Source organism: Drosophila guanche, unplaced genomic scaffold (genome assembly GCF_900245975.1).
Source record: "Drosophila guanche unplaced genomic scaffold, DGUA_6, whole genome shotgun sequence".
Taxonomy (NCBI): domain Eukaryota; kingdom Metazoa; phylum Arthropoda; class Insecta; order Diptera; family Drosophilidae; genus Drosophila; species Drosophila guanche.
The window spans coordinates 6,999,415-7,020,255 of NW_022995748.1; the positions used below are offsets into that span (position 1 = coordinate 6,999,415).

The window sequence follows — 20,841 nt, forward strand, 5'->3', positions numbered from 1 at the left end:
GTTGGAAGTTCCGTTATGTCCCGCTTTGCCCATCATTTCAAACCACTGTGCTGCATAATTAATTAGAAAACAAAGGCAGCGACCAGCGACCAGCGACCAAGAGAAGAGAACAAAAGAGAGCAACAAGCAATCACTTTTAGAATGGGCAAAAGAATAGAGCAGTATCCCAGTGCCGGACTGGTGGAATCCACTCAGCGATGTGGAGGAGGAGGTGCAACAGTGGCGGAGTGCCGGAGCGGCAGTTGCCACAAGATGTTGGTGCTGTGCATTTACTTTTCTGCAGCTTGACAGCGCTCGAAATGAGACAAGTGGCAACAGCTCCCTCCCGCAGCAGCAGCAGCAGCAGCAGCCGCAGCAGCAGCAAAAAAAAATACAGAAAGGAGAAGGGGAGTGGGTAAAGAGTGGCAGACAATAACAAAATGCTAATGCAAAAACGATGGATGGGACAGCAGGAGTGGAATGGGGGTCGAACGGGTCCAAGGAGAAATGCCAAGGGAGAGGGGGGCCAAAAGGTGAAATGCAATCGGTTTGTTGCTGCTTCGCAACTCGATTCGTTGGGTTTTGGTTTTGCTCTATTTGGTAATTTATGTGGCGACATGGACCCGGCCCCAGCCTCTGGCATCTATTCCTTGTTGTTGTGGCAGGGGCAACCACAAGGAACGAAACGAAACGAAACGAAACAAAACGAAAACTGACAGGAAGCATTTTTGTGACAAGCGCACAAGTTTCACGCTTCAATGTGCAGCCGAGTGGCAGCCGATCGGGGGGTGGCAGATAGGAGAGAGAGAGAATAACAAGAGGAGGAGGGTTCATATATATCTGAAACAGATGACTGACCTGTTGGTGGGGTTAGTGGCAAGTGAGTTAGAAAATTAAAAGCACAATATGTTCGGGATTTGTTTCTCACTCTGTGCACATTGCCCGCTCTACACCTTCGACAGATGGAAACAGATGAACGAAAAAGAGAACTGATGCTCTGACTCTTCAGTGTTGGATGGCCTCAAATATATGCCAGACAAATTGCAGATTCCTCCGGATGATACACACACAGATTTATCTACCCACAGCCCATCCACGTACAAACGCCATTCCCCCCCCAAGTGAAACCATCATAAAAACATTACGCTTTACTCGGCCACATTTAAAGCGTTTAAAGAAGCAGCCACAAAATGGAATTTACTTTTCTTTACTTCCACTCCCGCTCCCAGTCCTCTGCTGCTGCTGCTGCTGCTTGTTGTACCTGATGCTGAAAAGAATGTCCTCCATTTCAACTGGCGACATTTTCCTCAAGTTTCCATGGCGATGCTGCTGCTGCTGCTGCTGCTTCTGTCGCTGCCTCTGTTGTTATTATTATTCAGTTACACTGTTTATACAGGCAGGAGATATTCATACATTCATGAATATATATAAAGCACGTATCTCCCTTTTGGCGCTGGCCCAACACACAGGGCGAGAATTTGCATAAACACCAACATACAACAATAACCAGATGCCTCGGAGGATGTGGGAGCAGCAGAGGCATCCGCAGATAGCGCGATGCGGCTTGGTTTACTTTTAAATTTGTACTGCTCGTACGGGTATTCGTGTATCCCTGAGCCAACTCCCCCAACATGCGAGCACATAGACACATGTACAGCACAGATGCATAAGTACATGCACGGGGATTTCTTTTGGCCCCCCTTCGACTGGTGTGTCGGGCATGTTTATAAAATTGTCTAAATTCCCACAAGTTGATTTAAACTTTCTTCGCTTGCTTGTGTTAGTTGGTTCCTGCTGCCAGGCTGCAGTTTTCTTCTATTTCTTTTTTGGGTGCCACGTCGCGTAGACGTTATGCTTTTTACACAATCTCCTTTGTGGTTGTTGGCATGGCGGGGCGTGGCACAGACACGGACACAGACACAGACGTGCGCGCACAAGGATGTATCATATATCGCATTGTGGCCATGCAAGATATCCCTTTCAGGGCCCGGCATTGTACGAAATGCTAAAAATACACTCAGGTACTGAAATCCGAAACGTGGCCATAGCCACTGTCGTGGCTGCTCGTATTTATGCAACTGTGGCGGGCCCTGTGCACTCTTCCTTGGCCTTTTATTTTTTAGCGTCGCGAGTGTAGTGCAATTCTGTAACTGTTCGCTTGGATATGAGATAAGGCAGCCCATATCGGGGCAGTTCCCAAAACACCAAACATTGAAAGGGAAAGTATCTACTGTGTGGGTGCAATGAAAAGAATTTTATAAATATGCAAGAATAAAGGTAAAAGTTGAATTGTATTGAAACCTTTGAATGGTTTTTGTACTTGGAAAATCTACCAGAAATAAACGAATATAAAGATTACTCAATTGTAAATAACGCAACATATTCCATGCTGTCACTTGTGACTTTAAAATATAATTGTTCATGGACACTAGATACATGCATAAATAATGGCATGAATATTTTCTTATAATATTTGAAATGATTTTTTAAGTAAAAATAAATTGTTTTTATTTGAATTAATTTGATGTGGCCTTCAGCTCTTCAGCCATGAACTAATTGAATGAATAATTGTACATAGTTTATTCTCCACTGGAGTGCCAGAGAGAAAACTTGTTCGTAATTTGAAATGGAAGTAGTTAAGACAAAATTGTATACATTTCTGTGGCTTATCTCGGCCATAAGCCACTTGGCCCAGATATCCCACCCACTGGTAGCCGTCTAATCCACTTTCTTACATCTGCTTATAATTTCGCCGGGGAGCCTCTAAGATGCTAGGCCTCTGTGGCATTGCACTTGAGTGAACTTTCACTTGCTGGCAGGAATCGCTCACCCACACTGACATGACGCACTCCCACTCACATATCCATGCCCAGCCAGTGGGAGTGACAGCCCCGTCACCCCGTCAGCCCAGCCTTTAACCAGCCATCCACTTGGCTCAAGTGTTTGTTCACTTTGCGGGCTTCTCTTTGCCTTCTCTTTGCCTCTCTCTGCCACCAATCGCTCCTAGTTACCGCTCGGGGTTTTGCGGTTGCTCGGGCTCTTTTTTCGCATATGTTTTGGCACGCCTTTTTTTGCCCAGATGTTTTTGTTTTCCTCGATGTTTTTTCTTCCTGTCTTTCTCTGCTTTGTTTTGGTGTCTCCCCCTTGGGTGTCTCCATTGTCTGTCGGCCTTCACTCACTTTATTTGTACTCATGCATCATAAGGGTTTAATGGATTTGCCGTTGGCCTAGGCCGCCTGAGAGGATCATCGGGGGGAGAGAGAGGGAGAGAGAGGGAGTCCCTTCTGTTTTGCATCATTTACCCACTTTTCACACGCCCCCTGCCCCCTTTGGCGGGCGTGTCGCTGGGGTGCGCCCACGCAATGATTATCATATTACGGCCATTGTGTCTGTGCCTTTGCCTCTGCCGCTCTGCCACTTCCCTTTATGACTCTATTCTCGCCTTCTCTCTGCCAGTCGACAGTTAATACATTTTTATAGACTTGCCAAACTACCCCCCGCCGATATCTCCAGCCCTATCCTGGCCAACACCAACCTCAAGGCTGGTCTGTTTCTGTCTCTCTATTAGCTTTTCGCGTGCTTTGTCATTGCCGTTAATAGACTTACTTTTCCCGTTGTTACACCGAGCGGAAGGGGACTAGCCATTAAAGGCCACTTGCCCACCTGCCCGCCTCTCCACCTGAGGTTGGGTCATGGAGCTTGGCCAGCAGGCTGGTTGGTCATAAAAAAAAATGCTGCCAACGCTGCCGCTGCGTATGCGTAATGCCCGAGCACAGCTTTATTTATGTGCGAATAGTTGAAAGCCCATATAATAATTAATGACTCCAATCGGCGACGGTTCGTTGAGGCACTGCTGATGCTTGAAGTGTTTAACTTTATAACTTAAAATCGATATTTAAGTGGGATATCCCTGAAGGGATTCTACTGATATGTCCATCCATTTGTTTGTGGCAATAGATGCATTTTTTCAGACAGCAACAGCCAAGCCAGAGCATCAAGAGCAGCTGCAGCCGTAGAACAAACAGCAATGGACATACAACTAGCTTCAGTTGGCCATGTACTTGGCTGTTCGCAGTCTGGAACTGTCTTTAGCACACATCAAGAGCATTATTAACACCGCATACACAAGCAGGGGATGCAGACTCTAAATGATGCCTACAGGCTGAGGCTCAGGGGCCAAAAACCCAGAACATGTGTCGTTGGCCTTGTTCGCCATTGTCTCTGTGTGTGTGTGTGTGTGTGTGTGTTGGTACTCGAGTGTGCGAGTGTATTTATGAGCCATTCTATACAGCCAGCCCGCACATATATAAACTGCTTTTGGCGTGCATTAAGTGGTCTTAACGTGCAACCCAAGGACATGCTTTTTGTGGTCTTTAAAATCATTTTTTTCCTGCGAAAAGTGGAGTGTGAGGAGAGCGTCTGTGGACCCCATAAAATAATGTCTGACCAAGGAGCAATTTCTTTTGAAGCTTGATGCTTTAGCTTTGTGAATGGAATTTGCTAAATACAGAAAAATATTTATATCTGAAATGATATTCTATGAATCCATTTATCTATGGATATCCATGCGTTGGTCTTTAAATTTGTACATTTTTTGCACTCACCTACATTCACCTTTAACTTTTATTGAATTTCTTTCAATCGTTTTCCATTCCCCCAATTGAATTCCGCAGTAATTTCGTGCTGCGAGGCCATCTTACAATTTACAGCTGCCAATTTCGGAGTCAGTCCGCATCGGACCTTTTTCCCTTTGACTCATCAATGATGCCATAACGTATGCTACATACTCGTACTGAAACGACTTCGAGTACTCTCATGCGAACAGCAAAAAAAAGGGGAAAGAGACGAGCAATGGGATGCTTTATATTGGTAGTTTATGTCCGTGTGCGCGGGTGGGATAAATATTCTGTGTGCCGCCCATCCTCTGCAATTCTCGTTTATTTTCGACCCAGTTGTTTGTCCTGCGAAATCGGGTTAACGAAGAGCCTTCGTCTTAGGTGGAGCAATTGAAATGCGTGTGGAATGGCAAAGCCCACGCCCCAGACAGGTGAAACAAAGGCCAACGTTGAAAAGTATGCCACAGGTTTGTCTGCCGCAATTAGCATGCAGCTGAAGGAGACAGCCAGAGAGCTCAGAATCAGCATGAGAATGAGAATGAGAATCAGAGACACACCCAGCAACTGCTAACAAACACGAAGCAGTCAAACAATTTTTGGAATGCATCATCCCAGACTCGGATGAAAACTTTTGCAGCTTGCAAAATTGAAATTCGAGCCACTTGGAACTGTCGCACGTTCGTTAGTTTCCGTGCCACTCCTGGCCTCGATCCTCTTCCTTCAATGTCTGCTGCCACACTTCAAAGTTCGCGTTGTCGCCGCGCTCTGTGAGTAATGAAAGTTGCGTGCCTCCATGTGGTGTGGGGCAGGACCGAGACGTGACAGCGTGGAGACGCGAGGCGTTTGCATTCAAATTAAATAGCATTTTGATGAATATTGATTGATTGCTTTTGCCCTGAGGCAAATTAGAAGCGCAAACCGCATCGACAAAGTTTTTATTTGTGCGCCCCAGGACCAAGTTTAGCCTTGCCTTGAGGTTGGGTTTTCTTTTGGGGGTGTGATGTACACAATGATTGAAATAATCTAGAGTCCAAGGTTTTATTCCTTAAGCTTCCCACTGATTGTGAACCTGAGTCACAGAGTTATTACTACTTGCTACGAAATTAAAGTTAAAGCATTTTGGCAATGGGAGCTACAAAGTAGTCCAGCGCTCAGTGACAGACTGGAGAGGGCCCCGAGTGCCGACTGCCGAGTGTGCCGCGGGGGAGTGGGACGACATTACGCAGTGCAGAGTAAGGTCCTCGGGCAGGACACAATGCAAGCTGAAGCCGGAAATGAGTAAACAAGCGTCAAATACTCGTTGTAAAACAGCGGACCGGAGCACAATGCAGAGTCCCTGCAACGGCTCCTTGGTTGTCTTTTCTCTCGTTCCTCTTCCACTCCCACTCTGACTATGGTCCGTAACGTGCCTCAGCACGAAACTGCAAATAAATGAAACATTAAACACAACAAGTTACGGCGCCAGAGGAGACCATGGCATGGTGGCTGCAGAAGGTGGAGCTGGAGCTGGAGAAGTGCATTGCATAAGGACGAAAAATGAATGCCGAAGACAACAACCGGATTTCCGGCAACTTTATAAGGAGCTGCAACAGCAGGCCCCCCACCGAAAAAAGCACAACAAACGGCACCGGCGACGCGGACTACAACTGGCGGCAAGGACAACGAAGTTTATTTTAACTTTTGATTTCCTTTCCGCCTTCTACCTCCAGCCCGCACTCAAGTGCATTGAGTGGCAAAGTTGCGCCTTCGAGAGCGTTTCGAGTGAGTCAGTCCAGCATTAAAAATGGATTAAGTTCTCGCAACTCTCATCGTTTCGACAGGTGCCACACAGCGTTCGAGTTGCACTTTAATTTGCGACCGTCTAAATTCTAAAAATATTAAATCCAAACGTGACAATTTTGAAACGAATCAAATGCCAACGAAAAATATTGAAACTGAAGTTATAACAACAGATTTATATTTTTTCTTAGAGCGAAAGCATTTTATATTAAATACGTATTTTCATTGCAAGACTTTCAGTACCAAAATTCTCACATTTCCTTCAAATCAATGCAGATAATACATTCAAGGAATTTGACATAGTTCTTGCATAAATTATTCCGTCCGCAAGCATTAGCTATGCATAGTCAAAAAGGTGGAGATGGAAAAGTAAAGATTCGATTTGTCAAAGCATAAAGCATATTTGGAAATGGCAACAAAAGAGAAACTCGTTGAATTGATGAGAAGGCGCCAGAAGTCTGCAGAAGTATGTCAAGGAAATGCAGAAATAGATTCACGCAAAATTGAGTATTCATTATAAACACCGATGCACGAGTAAGCATTTCTATATATTTATATAATTTATTTTATTCACTCTGCTAGAGCCGCTGCCGAAGCCAGACGTTCCTTGACCCTTTCTGCCTTAGCCCATCCCGCCCTGAGTGATGCACACACACACAGGCATAAATTGGTTCAATATTGGCAACAAATTAAATTTAATGATGTTTGTTGCTTGTGGCCAAATAACTCACAGAGCAGCCAAGTAGCAGCGGCGGGGAATCAGCAGCAAAAAGGCGAAACAGAGAAATTGCCAACTCTGGCAAATATTTGCAGACTGACGCTAATGAACTTGAGCATACAAATAGGCCACGAGCAGTGGCCAAGTCTGGAGATTGGTGCAGAATAATTTTCCCAGAAGATTCGCTCACGGTTCGCTTTTGTCGCTGCCTTTTGATTAAAGCGCTTTCCCACTTTCAGCATCCAAGCACTTTTCACGTATGTAACAACAACAAAAAATAGCAAAAATAAAAGAAAATTGGCTGAGTAAACCGGTAGTGGGGCACGGTGGGGCATGCGAGGCACGAACGTGTTTACACAAAAAATTTCTTTCCATTGATTGTGAGAGTTTACACATTTCTTCCCTCTCGCATGTGGAACGCGTGGTGGGTGGCCACAAGAGTCAACCGTTCCTTTGATAAGCGTGCATCACTCTTTCGGGTTCCGGGAAGGTCTTTGTTTGCCCCTGGCACCGTTGGGAATCGGAAAAAAAACACTCAGCATGCTTTTGTTTTTCTAATTTCGGGAAACGAAATACGAAAGTAACAACGACAAGTAGGCCCTGACATGTGTTTGTTTCCTTGAAGTCTGAAACTCCATTTTAATATTTAGTTTGTGTCGAGAGCTCCAACTGAGAGCAGCTCACAAAAAAAACAAAAATAAATTTAATTTTTCGGAAAATAAAAATGTACAAATTTTACATTTCGGCTAGAGTTAAGAAAAAAGTGAAAAAAAGTTTTAGTAATACTAAGAAAAAAGTGAAAAAAGTTTTAGTAATACTAAGAAAAAAGTGAAAAAAAGTTTTAGTAACGTTAAGAAAAAAGTGAAAAACAAAAACACAATTCTTGGCTTTTTTAATAAATACAAATTGTCGCTCTTTCCATTTATTTGTGGCTCAGTCGCTAGTATCTCTGGGTCTGTAATAACTGCCCAACCCCCGCTCTTATCAGTCTGTCACGAAACAACACGAGTGAGTATTCACATGACTAATTTAAATATTTTGAGCACAAACTTAAGAATCAATGCCAACAGATATTACTGAGCCCGTCTTGCTCCGTCACACTAATAACAGCAACACCATCTAAAAGTGAGTATGCGATTATTTAATAATAGTTGAATAATTTACAACTTTTTTGTCTGTGGCATGTGTCTGTTTGTGGATCAAGAGCATACTCGTTCCCCCTATGGTAGCATTTCCAACATGCAACTTCTTTGTGTACGACTTCCACCAACACGAGTGAGTTTTGGCATAAATATTTTGTTTTTCATTAGAGACGAAAACCTTAATACCAACAGATCTGTCAGTTCCCACACCTGCCACTAGATACAATAAGTATTATGCTCTGGTACTCCTACTCAACACTTCCAACACCAACAAATAGTGAGTATTCCTGAAATGGTACTAGTGGTGAGCGATTATCTTAAATATATAAATTCTCTTGTTTTACGTGCAGGTGAGGTGGCTCATCCCTCTACATCTCTCACACCATCCTCTTTTGTGTCATACTCATGTTCGATACTCTTTCGGGTGTGTGTTATTTAAACGAAAACATCCACACTTTTGTACTACATAAAAAAACATACAAAAATATAAACATAATTACACGAAAAAAATTGCGTTTTATTCAATCTGAAGAGATTGCCTTGGGGGTAGACAAATGATGGAACATGTTAATTAAACCGAAAGTAGGTCAGAAAACCAGCAAGAAAAACAAAGAAAATGGGGTCTAAAAATAATGCTGGTCATGGAAAAAAAAGCAAACGGAAAGGCCACACAGAGTAGCAAAATTAACCCAAATATGCAAATAAATTTGCCGGCAAAAATGGAAGCAAGTCAGAGCCAAGTTGCACATTAACTTCCGCAGCTCATTAAGTCGCTGTCAGCCCAGAGTAGACACGGGGCGGGGCAGATCGAGCTGGAGTAAACTGGACTCTCGGCGAGATGGGGCTGCTGGAAAATGTATGAAAATTTATGTGACGCCAACTCGTCGACAGGCGAACGGCCCAGCCCGGCCCGGCCCGGCTAACGTCCCTCACAAATCGCTTTGTGCGAAAACAGAAATAAAATATTTGCTGGGGACTGGCAGTGCGGCCCCCTACAGCGATACGTATATATCCATATAGATAAATCAGCAGAGGGAGCAAAAAATAGCTGAAAAGGTTGAAATGAAAATGTCGTCGCTTTAAACGAGAGGCCGGGAAAACGTACAAAACAAAAGTCGGAATCTGCGCTCCCGCATTTGTCCTCAAAGTTTAATTAGGCCGCGCGCCTGCTTTACTCCCGCTGGCCTATATAGAAAATGCCTTGAATTTGTGTGCTGTTCTTGTTGTTTTTTTTTTTTGTTGTGGGCCGAAAGTCATGGGTTGTCTTGCGGGCCATGGGGCAGGGCAGGTCCAAACTAATTAGTGGCCATTTTGTGGGCGTTTTCAGTTTAATGAAATTTTAATATGAATTTAATTGAAATAATGTCGGGGTAGGTCCAGGTTCAGTGCTTTCGAGTTGACATTGAAATATTAATAAATATTAGGAATTAGGGATGAGTTTAGGTAAATTAGCGGCTAAGACAGTCGACTAAAATAGCATCTTCTGTGCACCAAAAGTCCCGCCCAATCTCAAAACATTTCGATGTGGTTCAGTGGTGTAATCCAAGACCGGAGCCATGAAAGAGTTAGCAGTATGGGAAATATTATTTTGTGCGTTTTTACTTTAATTAAATGATAAAGTTTGTAACTTACATGTTTCAGCTAATCTTTTGCAGAAAATTGCAATCAATTTGTGTGTTTTTCTCTCAGTGTCTTATCACTCTTTGTGTCTCTGCACTGCAGAGTCTAATGAATTGTTAGCAACAAATACCCAATGGCAAAAAGAATCAGCAGATTGCGCAAATTTAATTTAATTTGCAGTTTCGCTTTCGACAGTTGTTGCGGCTGCTTATGGGAGTACACCCTGGATGCGGCGATATAATTAAACACACGCGCTGCGGAAAACGCTCGACGAATCGACGGTGTCAGACGTAGCTGAGCAGCAGGCGAAAGCGAAAATTATGAAAAATGCATGAACATAAGCATCGCTTACAGTCAGTCCCTAGCTAACAAACACAGTTACAAACAGACACACACACTGACCGATTGTGCCGGAAAGCTTCTTAATACTTTTTTCGTTATTGTTTTTCGCGTCTTTAGGAGCAGGGGGGCTGCTGCTGCTGCGGAGGGGCACTGCTGCTGGGGCTCGGAGTGTGCCTGAGATCCAATTCGTTGCGCGTTATCAATGGAACTGCTGATTTTTCTCGCCATCGTCGCAAGCATCGCCCCAGAAAGGGATTTTCGGTTGCCCGGCTTACAGTTCGTTACGCTTCGGCTCTCGCTCTTCAAAATTGTTGTCGGTTTTCTCGCCTGTTCCGCTCTCTCTCTCTCTCGCTCTCTTTCTCGCTCAATGCCGATGGCTCCTGCGCTCAACTTGACGAAACTGCCGAGGCTCGGCTCCTCCTGTACTGCAAGAGAGTAAGCGAGAGAGCTGGCTGGGCAATGTAACGGTACAATTTGTTTGAATTTCGTTAGCAGAGGCGTGTAATACATATGTTAGAATAAAAGTAGCTGAAAGGAGTATTAATATTTATTGTAAAAAATAACTTTACTTGTGACACTTTCATAATAGGTAAGCATTTTGTAGCCACTCGCAAAATGGACTACATCAAATGTATCATCAGCGATTCGACTGCTATTCAATTTGTCCCAAAACTGTTAAAATATTGGGAAATATTTGGAGCTCAGGCTTGAGCTTTGGGGAATTTTCAAAATTTGTATTTAGATTAGCGAAAGACTTTCTAATATTTGTTGGCAGCTACTGGAGCGTCCTATTTAAGAAATGTTTTATATTATGTTGCAAAAAAATGCAATATAGGATTTGGGTATTTTTAAGAATTTGCGTGCAGATCTACAGAATTTTCGACAGAAACTATGAGATGTATTCTGCCGTGGCGAAAGATTGGCCATCAACGTTCATCCTCTATGTGGTTATGCCTTTCTTATCACTCTGAAATGACACGCTAAATATAGCACTGCTTTCTTTTTGTGAATTATTTATAATTGATAAGCTTTGCCACTCCACGAGAGGAATACGCTCCAACGTCTCTGTCCACAGCTCTTCATGGGAAAAGAGTGGGATGCAGTTCAATTAATTGCTATTAATTACGAGTTAAGCATTTAGCGCTTAAAACCGAGTCAAGGAATTAGTATATGTGAGCCAACAACAATGGCACCCACACACGCACATTATGGGTGGTGTAATAGACACCAACATACACCGGAAAAAAATGTTTACACCCCTAAATTAATCTTATTCCAATTTGTAATTTAAATTTGTTAAAAGAGTATCAGTTTAGCAATCCTTTGGGTTTTTACAAAAATTATTTTAATAATATCTGATTACCCAATTAAACAAAATACAATTTTTTGTGAGTGTAAAATTATGAAAGATGCTTCAGAATTTCTCTCATCATACACAGCGAACACCCAGACACACCCCCCACACGCACACGTACTTAAAGCGCTGAAAATCTTTTATGACACGTTATTAGTTGCCTCCAAGGACGAGAGATGGGTTCTCCCCGCTTATGCCGTTTGGGGTGTACAGTGTGGGAAGGATGGGAAGGGGTACGAGACCAAGACGGCATTCGAGACGTTTAATATGCTTAATGTAATTATGAGAATCGCCTAGAAGTCACCCCCCATGCCTGCATATAAATGAGAGCATAATTCACATGAGGGAAGGAGACATGTGGAAAGGATCTTATCTGTCATAAAAAATATGATTTTTATTGTCGCTCGGAAAAAAACAACATTTTGAATGGCTTCAAGGAAAATATGAGACTCAAAGAATTGCTGGTGGTTCGACATGTGAAAAAAACGCTTCACAAACAATGAAGTTCTTATGGGAATAAATCAAGAAATAAATTCTACTGCTGAGCCCCGGCAGCTCCAGTGGGTAGAGTGAAAGAACAGACAGGAAGGTTGGAAAGGTCTTTAATTCGTACTCTATTATATTTTATGGAAAATAAAGAGATTATTTCATTGTGAATTTGGAAATTAGCAAAATGGAAAATACATTTAAGCGCCATATTTCTTGCCTACTTTTAGACTTATGGGCACGTGTAGGCGCTAAAACTTTTCAGGCAAAAATTCTTCTCCATATTCATAAGTCAATTGAAATTTATGACACAACACATGCCACCACCACACCGGGAGCCCCCTTACCCATAAGCCGCGCAGCTCCGCAAAATACTTTGTTTATCTGAGAAGAAAAATATTTATACACGGAGCGTAAGCACCCAGCCCCCTGCAGACGGGCTTGCCATAATAATTTACAAAGCATTTTACGCTTCGCTTCGCCTGCCATCTGCATTAGCCGCAAAGTCAGTTCCGTGGAGAATTTCGCAGTGAACAAATAAATATGTTTGCATAATGTGAATGTAAGTAAGCATCCTTGATCTACGGTCTGTTTTTTGTCTCCCACGCGGCACAGGTTGGCTTCCATAAGGTGAAAGTCTGAGTCTGTACAAATGGGCAATTATCATGGACAATTGTGATGGCGAAATGTCAAAATATTTTGATGTACAACGGAGTTTCTTCAGCAGCTTCCGTATCGTTATAAATCTCTCTTTCAGAAACAATTTTCATCAAGAGCCGAAATAATTCATTCAACTTTCGCATAGTAGATATATATTTATGTATTTGTCAAATCTCTCTCCATGGCCGAAGACAATCGACAAAGTTCTAACCAAGGGCAATGCATCATTTTTATGTCGAAAACTTTAGAACTGCCTAAGCGCTAAATGTGTGCCCAGAGCCCAGAGTACAGAGAACAGAGAACAGAGACAGTCTCTTAGCCAGAGACAGGCACACACTCAGACTCCCACTCACACACAGTTACAATGAATACTCCGCAGAGAACCCCCCAAAGGATATTAACAATAATCTAACCAAATTAACCCAAAGCACTAAAGTGTAAGTGACATTAAGTTAATTTCGTGTGCGCCACACAGAACCAGAAACAAGATGGTGCAAAAGTGAAACAAAAGAAGTGGAAATAGCAAAAAAGGGAGCGGGGCGGGAGTAGCTGAACAAACAGAAAATATAAGTTCCTTTTGCTGTTGCTGTTGTTGTTGTTGTTGTTGTTGTTGTTGGTGTCCTTGTTGCTGTTGGTTGCATCAACTGTGCAAAATTTCCCACGAGATCAATCAGCCACAGGCTGGAACAGTGTCTGTGTGGGGACTGAGGAGACTGCCACGAGCGCCAATTCCTGTCTCTCCTTGTTGTGGTTTTTGTTGTTCCTACTACTACCACTGCCTTTTGCAACTTTTTTCCCTTTGTGTAACTTTGACCTGCTCTTCGTTCAGGTCTTCCTTCATTCATTTTTCTTTTCTTTTTCTTTCTTCTTGTTATATTGTCTATAAGTAGCAGCAGCAGCGGCAGCAGCATCCAGTATCTCTATATATGTACTGATATTTTTTGTTTTTCACCTTTTGGCATTGGCCTTTGGAGTGTGCACCTAATGAAGCGCGAGTTGATGAGGCAACTTTGGCTAGAGCAAGTCAGGGGCGTGCAGCTGTGTGTGCTGCAGCAGGGGGGCAGATTTTCCACTACTGCTTATAAAGTGGAAGCAAAGTCTAATCGGCTTAAGAGCAGAAAGTGAGCCAAAGTCTGTTGAACTCTGCTTTAAGGCTTCAAGCTTTGAGCTCTTAGATGTACTAAAATCGGGTTTATGGTAAATATAAACACCAAAAATGGGAATGAATTTCCTCCCCTTATGGCACCCACCACTGTGTCTGACTTTTGCCTAAAAAACAGCCACCAAGTTGACCCCAGGAAAAGCTAGTCTATCTCATTAACAGGAAACACTTCAAAGCAACGCATATGCCCAGCGAAACTTGACGCTAATTGTCTCTCTACGGGTGCGTATGGAAAAGAAATGAGACCGGAAAAGTTACCCCAGGACACAGAGCACAACACACACACACACACACACTTGATTGATTAATGGATGTCAAGCGCCAGCGGAGGTGACAAGTGGCCAAGTCAAGTTGAACAGGGATTTGCCTCCACTAAATGATGTGCCAAATTAGACACGGCCTGGAGTGGTAGACTCCAGGGCCTGACAAAAAGAAAAAGAGAGAAGAAATTGTTTGCAATAAACTGTCAGAATGGCGTCCGGCAAATGACAACAAAATGGCTGGCAGTTCCATTTGGGTTGCTCCCTTTTTATTTTGCTCGCATGCGGAAACATTTAATTTTGTGCCCCCAATTCGAAGAACAGAAGGAGGTGGCTGTCATTGCAAATGTAGAGTTTCTTTTGCACAACTTGCACTTCCGTCTACTTTTGCATTTCCGGGCAGTGTCCACCTGCCCGCCCTGCAGCAACCCCTCCACTCGAATCCACCCACACCCTATGGGGTTCAGAGTCCATTGCGGATGTCCGCGTGGCAATTTTAATGCAATTTTTATGCGCCCGTTTTTGGCTTCCGATTTTTTATTTCATTTTTCTTTCCCTTCTCTCCCTCCGACTCTCTCGCACTCTCTGTATCCTTTGCAACCTTTTACTTTTTATCGTGCGCCATAATAGCAGTTTGTTTCTCTGCACGCTGTGTTTTGTGGCCAGACCGTTGGAAGCCTTCGGGTGCAAGCCCGGAAACGTGTGCAGGGTCTATGTTCTGGTATCCTCTTTGGCGGATGTCAGGTGTGTTCGCAAATGGGAATATTTTGGTCCCGAGTTTGGACCCTGAGAGCTGAGAGTCTTGGGTGTGTGCGGCTGTACTTTTTACCGTGAAAATTGCAAAGAACAAATGGAATTTCATATGGAAATTAAAGCTCGGATGCTCCGATCGGACTGCTCCCTTAAAGTTTAATTCTTAACCATAATCCATTACTGAGCAATTGGCGAAATTTTTCCATTCAAAAGTTTCAACCTTCGCCGAAAAAACCAAACAAAAGAGGGAAGAACCCAAAAACTATTGGAGAACATTTTTGCATAAAATCATTTTTGCATGCAGCAAACCGCAAGACAATGTTGTAAACTGAGACCAGTCTCCAGCCACTGCCCTTCCTCTGCCTTTCTCAGTTTCGCTGGGAAAGTTTTTGTTGTTTCCATGGAAGCGAAGGAAATTTTCTGTAAAAAGGCATAATCGACGTCAGCAAATGTCTGGAGCAGCAGAATAACAACAGCGCTACAACAACAGAAGCATCAATAAACAGTACAAAGGACAGTTAACAGAAGGGAGATGGCCAGAGTTTGGGGGAAGAATGAGGACATCGGACTTGAGGTTGAGGTTGAGGCCGGGGCATGCAGCTTCCGGCCTTCGGTCGGCTCTGCTCGTTGTAGAGGGAGTTGGTTAAGGGTTACTGGCTGGGACACACTCGTAAACCATACCCGTACGCGTCAAAGATTCCTTATTGGGTTGGACAAACAAAGCTTTGCCGGGGCAGGCCGCTCGAAGGCTGCCAAACAATTTTAAAGTTTTGCGGTTACTTAAGCCCAGCAAACTCACTCCATTTATATGTATATTGGGTACTGCCGTATCCGCAACAGTCCACCAACAGCTGCCAATGGTGCAAACAAACCAAATGCTCCAGGCGGCATTTTAAAAAGCACTTTACATGGGCCACTGTGGTGCCTGGAGCAAGTGCGGGGGCCTGATGGCAACTCAAATTTGCAAAATATTGACAAGCGCAACGTCGCCGACGTTGTCGGGGCATAATTTAATAAATCAATATTTTATTAGCTGCAAAATATGTGGAGCAGAGGAACAATGCCATGGGCCTGACTGGGAGGCAGTAACCGTGATGAAAACTGCGTGCGAAGAATAATAGGGAAGGCCTTTAAGTCAATTCTAATGCCTTTGCCACTGAGATGCTGTTTCAATCCTTTCTTCCCTGATCACACTTGGCACTTCTACTTTCGTAGAAAAGCCTCTCTGAAAAGCCTGCAACAGAATTGCAGGAGGGTCCTGTGTCCCTGTTGCTCTTGTTGTTGGCGCCTTACGCACTCAACAGAAATGCTCAACTTGCTGCTTCTTTCGTTACTTATTTCTTTATGACGCTAATGTCCTTAATTCGTCAGTGTTAACCTAATTTTGGAGAGAAGTAATATACGCAGAGGCAAACGGAAAATAGAAAGAATTATGCCAAGAAAGTTTTCTATTTTGTCGCAGCGGGCAAAAGTTTTGCGGCCACTGCGACGACTACGACGACGACGACGACTACGACGACGACTCGCCTCGAGTTGACTCGAGTCTATTCTACGTATCCTGTAGCCAAAGTCCTTTGTGCGCCACTCGCTGTGTGTGTGTGTCGCTGTGGGTCTCTGGCTCTCTTGTGGGTTTTGTGTATGTGTTTTAGTGCGCATTCCCAAAGGCCATATAAATCATAATAATTTTGCAATGTAGCAATGGCCAAAGAGCATCACAAGAAGCTGTGTCTGACGCTGTGGCAGCACATCCTTGTGGCATGTCTTTTATTTGCTACGTGTTGATGTCCTTTTGATGGCACTTCTCTTGCCCCAACTGGGCTCGCGCTCTCTCTCTCTCTCTCTGTCTCTCTCTCTGTCTCTTTCCGTCTCCTCCCCATATCAACGAATGCCCCGGGGGGCAAATGACTGCCACACAAACCGCCAAGCGACCGACCGTCGCGTCGTCGCTGTCCCTTCGCTCATGTACTGTGCCTGCTCCTAGTCCTAGTTCTGGCTCTGGTTCTGGGCTTCTTCCTGTGCGTGCGTGCGTGCGTGCGTGCCGCCCTGTATTTGTAATTCCTGGCAGCATGTCCAGCATAAAAATATACTTAAGTGATTTCTCTTGATTCACTTACATAGATTTGGGTTACATTTCTGTTCTCGTCTCAGCGTTCTTCTTCAAAGCAAATAAATAATTTTTATGATAGGATATGTCCTAGCCCAGCAGCGTCCCGTCCCGTCCCGTTCCATCTCTGACAGATCCTTCTGGCTGGCCTTCATTTAATTTCGCTTAAAAGCGTCAAAAGTTAAGCTGTAATCATTTAAATGATTTATTTAGCTTGATTTACCATATCCCTCAGATCTTTTGCTTGGCTTGACATTTCCTTTTTCGGGCCAAGCCCCGACCGACCGAGTGGGATAAGCATTCCATTTTCCCTTCCATTTTCCTTTCACTCCGTCTTTTGTCCTCTCCGGAGATTTATTTCATGTTGCGTCCGGGGTTGGAGGACATTCTCAATCATAATTTGTTGTGGCGTCGAAGTGATTATAATAGATTTATATGCATATCGGATGCAAAAGGTGGAATTTTATGTTTATTTTGTGGGTCGCCTTCGTCCGAAAGACGCAGCCCGATGAGGGTCAAGGGAGTGGGTTGGGCTGGGACTGGGACTGGATTCGGCATAGGATGGGTTTATCTATGATTGCCCAGGGGGGTGCAGAATCACAACTCATGATTCGTGCCACAGTAAATAATAGAATATTTGCAAAAAAAATACAATTTAATTTATGGCTTGAGCATTGGCTTTAACATTGTTAAAGGCTTTAAAGTGCTAGAATATAATCTGCTGAATAACTTGGATTGAAATGCTTTCGAAATATCGTAATTAAAGACATAAAATCCTCATACATATAGTTAGCAATTCATTTCACTTCCATTGCCGCAGTTCATTATGCAAAATGGTTCCAATTCGCATATTGAGTTTCCAGAATATTCCCTTCCTTCCTGCTTGCATTAATCCTGGCTTGGCGGAAATCACTTTTCAATAAATGTGCAAAAATATGCAACAAATGCGGAAAACACGAGAGCCAGCTGAATGCTTATCCTTGACCTCAGATGCGGGCTCGAAGTCATTAAGGACTGCTACTCTGCTGCTCGCACAAAAATTGTTTTAATTGTTATTTACTTTTCTGTTTTTCTGCTCCCCGACAGCAACAGAGAGAGAGAGAGGGAGAGAGAGAGAGAGAGAGAGAGGGAGAGAGAGAGAGACGCTAATGACCAACTTTTGGCAAACGACAAACGAAACAAAAAATGCAGAGCATGCATTGCAGGCTCGATCCTGTCCCCCGCCAGTGCCACTGCTCCAGATCCCTCCGATGGCGCTGTTGTCGCTGTAGTTGTAGTCGTCGAAAACACTCAAAACCCATTAGGCAACACTTTATGCTTAGTTTGAAGTTTGAGGGCACAGAACACACAAAAATACCAACAGAAACGAAAAGAAATAAATGCAAAAGAAGTAAGCCCGAGGCCACTGTGGGGGCCAAGTGAGTTTTGCATATTAGCAGGGTAGCAGGGTAGCAGGGTAGCAGGGGATGCATGGGGTAGAAATATGTTTGCTGGTGCTGAGTCGTTGCTCAGTCTCAGAAGAAGAACCTACTTAGCCCCTGCTGCTGCTGGGTGTGGCTGGGATGCATTTGAAGTGCAATTGCCGTACGCGACAACGACAACGACAACGACAACCAGCGGCCTTCGCAACACTAACGCACACATTCAGACAATGCAAATGAATGGGCCACGCCCCAAAGGCCTACGCCCAAAACTAAAGTTTGCCAGCCCGCACACCCCACATCCCTCTAGAGGCAGCAGCTGCTGTAGGCGTTGCGTTTACATTGAAAATTACCCCACTTACAGTGTTGACAAACGAGCTGACTGCGAGCGCGCCCAAACAAGAGGAAGGAGTCTAAGTGATAGTGGAATAACCAGGAGCTGCCTGAAGCTGGGCATCAGCTCAGCCGCGTGTCGAACATTGCGCCTAATCGGGGAAGACAAAAATGTATGAAATTAATACAACTTTTTAACAAGAACCCCAAACAATATTATCACAGAGTGGGAACTACTTTAGGCTTGCTTTTGAAAGTTTTAGGTTACAACTTTTAACGCAGTCTAGGAAGTTGCTCATTAAAATATCTGCCACCATATCTGGATTAATAACAAATCCCCCATAATAATTTCCCTGATCAGGTGACATTTGTTCAATCTGTACAATCATATTTCAATCGTATTTAATTGATAATGAAGAATCCCATATATTTTCTTTTCTGGCTGATAGTCCTGCTCTGCCTGTCGTTCATTGTGGCCTTTATCGGCGCCTTCTTCTACATCTGGACCTATATGTTCGCGCAATGCAGCAACTGCTGCCAAGTGAGTTACTCCAGACATTATGCACAGTCTCAAAAATAAATATCAATCCTTTGCAGGGTATGGCTACGTTTTTCCTGAAGTGTGTGCAGTTTCCCGGTTACTGTGCTGCGGGTATGATACACTGCAAGAAACCGTGTTAGAAGCAGTCAAGCCAAAACCCCAATGAAAATTCTATAAACAATTATATTATATTAAATTTATGGGTCCTATTTCAATGACAACTTCTACTTAGCAGCCTTACAGCTGTGATTTCCTTTACAGCAAATCTTCCACTGGGCGGTGCCGGCTTTAGTGGGTTAAGTGCTTCAACCGCATCGCTTGGCCCGAAACATTAACATAAATCGAAAGGGAGGCCGCGATGACTGAAACCCCACCCGACACTCCTTTGACACTCGCAAATCACTCAACGCCGTGATAGATGTATTCAGCCAACGGCCTTGCTTCCCATTCTCCCACCTTTGCCACGCCGCGTCGGTAGCCGCAGCGTCGTTTAACGCAATAGCGCCAACTATAAATTTTAAATTAATTTTGAAGTGCAGCCGGAGCCAGAGCCAGAGCCGAACATCCCGGAAAGGGCAACACATCAACGGAATGGACGGGGCTGGGTTGGGTTGGCGAACCAGTAACCCTCGAAGTGACGACACACACATGACACTCATTTTATTGCACGTCAGTCGCCTCAACTGACAGGCACCGGAGCTTTCAGCTAAGGGACCCAGCCAGCCGGCTCTCGTTCTCTGTCCGTTGTGTACCCTTCCCCAAGGCAGTGCCACAATTTCCCAGATGCTTGCACGCACTCTCCGATTGTTGTTTGTTGTTTTACAAATAAATTCCACTGTTTGGGACAGTCAAATATTTAGAATATTTTGGGGAAAAGTTTAACTCTGCCACCGCTCAATGTACTGCAAGGATTTCCTCTCTGCGGAAGTGTGTTTAATGATTCGTTCTTCCCGGATGACCGTGCCGAATGTCTCGCTTTACTTTTTTGGTCTTGCTTCGATGACGACTCCTGGCTTCTGGAACACTTTGTTGTCTGTCATTACAAGTGCATAAATTATTGTAACCACATTTGGTGGCGACAGAGACAGAGACAGAGAGACAGACGGTGACGGAGACGGAGACGGAGACTGTGGCGGTTGGCTGGCCGTTGCAACAGTTTCCAGTTTCCAGTTGCTGATGCCGCTGAAGACATGACAAAATATTTTCCCAACTGGCTTTTGTTCGGCGTTTCCTCTCTCTCTCTCTCTTTCTCTATCTGCGAGGCGTCTGCGTCTCGCTTCGCCGCAAATGTTGCCTTTGACTTTGATGCCAAAGCCACGCCAAATGTGTCACTCACCCACTGGCCCAGCCACAGCACCTCCCCAGTGACCTTTGTGCAGTGGATGTCAGAAGTGTGTACGAGTACGAGTACTCGAGTACGAGTATGTGCGTGAGATGCAGTCCTCCAGCTCTCGCCGTTTTTTGTGCATTTCATTGTAGATTCTATCATTTTCTACTCGCATGCATCAGCGATTTTGGGAATTTTCAATTTGTTCAGACATTTTTGCAACAGCGCCCAACCACCCAACATT

At 44.1% G+C, this 20,841-nt stretch overlaps 1 protein-coding gene and 1 long non-coding RNA gene across 2 annotated transcripts in view; one reads left to right on the forward strand and one right to left on the reverse strand.

Moving 5' to 3' along the window:
- The window catches only part of LOC117584410, a 53,372-nt gene extending 42,956 nt beyond the window's left edge, over positions 1 to 10,416 (reverse strand). Inside the window, exon 1 of the mRNA XM_034273274.1 lies at positions 9,867 to 10,416. The gene's annotated coding sequence lies outside the window, so the exon portion shown is untranslated. The remainder of the gene's footprint in view (positions 1 to 9,866) is intronic.
- On the forward strand, positions 7,975 to 8,725 carry LOC117584414. The gene is made up of 5 exons (XR_004573848.1): positions 7,975 to 8,100; positions 8,163 to 8,217; positions 8,297 to 8,367; positions 8,427 to 8,511; positions 8,585 to 8,725. It is a non-coding gene; the product is annotated as an uncharacterized LOC117584414 (long non-coding RNA).
- Positions 10,417 to 20,841: the final 10,425 nt, after the last annotated feature.